Raw genomic sequence first — 2261 nt, 5'->3', positions numbered from 1 at the left:
ATAAAAAAGAAATATATACAATATAACCCATATAAATTTACATATGCTATATAATCTATGCAATATAACCTATATAAACCTATTTACAGAGTAATCTACCAATACATATACTATACACCTAACTGTACACATACTTCACATAAATACTTTACATGAATAGAACTTTGGACATACTTGAATTAACATAAGAAGCAAAAAAAAAAAAAAAACCTCGTACAGTGCAAACCAGGAATGTGCAATATTATAGAAAAGCCATCCACCTATAGGAGTAGTCGACTCACATAGTATTGCACATGAGAATTTTGAACAATCATGAAATGGACAGCCTTGGGGAACAATAGTAGCAGCAAGAGGTTAAGTGGAAGTGGGATGAGGGGTAGGACTAGGAGTGATGGTGGGATGGGGTGGGAATGTAAATGTTTCTGGTTTGTACGGGTTTGATGGGGTTCGGACGGAAGTGGGTTGGTTGGAATTGAGGGCTCTCACAGCCTGCGGGAAGAAGCTGTTGAGTAGTCTGGCAGAGTGGGCTGTGATGCTCCGCTACCGTCTTCCTGATGGCAGGAGCTGGAAGAGACTGTGGGAAGAGTTGGTGGGGTCCTTCATGATGCTTGTGGCTTTGCTAGAGCATTGTGCAAGGAAGCAGTCCAGGATGGAGGGGAGAGAGGTGCGCAGACGATCTTAGCAGCCGTGTTCACTGACCTCTTTAGGGTCTTGCAAGTCTAGAAATGTGACTTTATTGCAAGAAGACAACAAAGCCGAGATGCCTGCAGAACATCTGACCATCTCACTCACGGTTCACATTTTTATATGGTTTCCAAACAGTGATCTTATTGCGGGTGTTCTCCTCCCAACACTCCCGAACTCCTTTCCCATGGTCTCCTCATTAACTGGCTGTATTGTTCTGTCTCGTAAGATGGCGGACTGCCAACTAGCATGCTTCAAAACATGTCACAAGTGATTATTCAGTGTGTTTACCTCATTATTTTTTAGCAAAAGACCATGTCTGAAGGCCATGTGGCCTAGAAGAGCAACTTAGTATCAATACAGATGCCACCCACAAGCCTCTTCAGCTAAAATCTCATTCTTTCTCGTGTGACTTCTTTCACAGTCATATAGGCCATGAGAACTTTTTGTGAAATTTGGATTAACTCATTAAATCTGTTGCTTGACCTCTTATATATTTTTTGTATTTGGCACGTTGTTAGTTTCTCCAGTAGAGGGCGTCTAATTAACGTGTAAAATGTTCAGAATTGATTGCAATTTGTTGGAATCTGAAGAAACCTTCTCTTTTTTAATGTCTATATTGTTTTTATAAAATTTTATTTCAGTGTTAGTTATTTTAGTACATTAAGTTAAACCAAATGTAAATGAATAAAAAAATATATATATATATTTTTTTAATGTTTAAATGTTTTTAAATATCTCTGGTGCAGACTTGCTGTCATGGCAACATTTACTTGGTTCACTTCTGGTTCAACATTTCTTCTTTGTCCAATTTTTTTTTTGTCCCCAGACCAGGTTTTGTTTGACACCGTTAGCACTGTCCCTGAAGGAGCTATTCCCCCTTTATAAAAAAAAAATACCATGTGCTATGATACTATGGTACATCCCAAAAAAAGTTATTATTATTATTTATTTATTTTTTTAAGTAAGGGACATTTTGGCATATAAGTATCAGTGAGTGAATAATCAAGATGAACCGCTTAAGATTCACTTTCATTGGTCTGAGGTCAATGCAAACGCTTGGACTTAATGGTCCAAAAACGGGCCATATTTTCTTTAAACAAAATATTTATTGTTTTGTGGTGGTGAAATATGACCCTTGACAGATTTTGTCAGACTCGTTTGTAAAGATCTGTTCCAATGTGTTTCTTTGTGGTGTGGATAATAACATGCAAACTAATAATACAGCATTCACAGATGGATCACAGTTCTCAGGTTAATCATTAAATCTTATCTAAGTTGCTATAGAAGAATTTATGATCATTGTGCATGATTATGTGAAAGGGCAGCAGTCCACTGCAACGTCACAAACACACAAATAAACAGTTGGCGTCACAAGGTTGTTATAGCAACTGTCTCGTTATACAGGCCACAAATTATGCCATTTCGATGTTAAAATGCTTTCTCTTAAAGGGGTCATATGATGTGATTTCAATTTTTCCTTTCTTTTTGGAGTGTTACAAGCTCTTGGTGCATAAAGAAGATCTGTAAAGTTGCAAAGACTAAAGTCTCAAATCCAAAGAGATATTCTTTATAAA

This window comes from Sinocyclocheilus rhinocerous, unplaced genomic scaffold, assembly GCF_001515625.1.
Source record: "Sinocyclocheilus rhinocerous isolate Xijiao unplaced genomic scaffold, SAMN03320098_v1.1 scaffold561, whole genome shotgun sequence".
In the NCBI taxonomy this organism is placed as follows: domain Eukaryota; kingdom Metazoa; phylum Chordata; class Actinopteri; order Cypriniformes; family Cyprinidae; genus Sinocyclocheilus; species Sinocyclocheilus rhinocerous.
Note: the sequence above shows the minus strand (reverse complement) of the source record.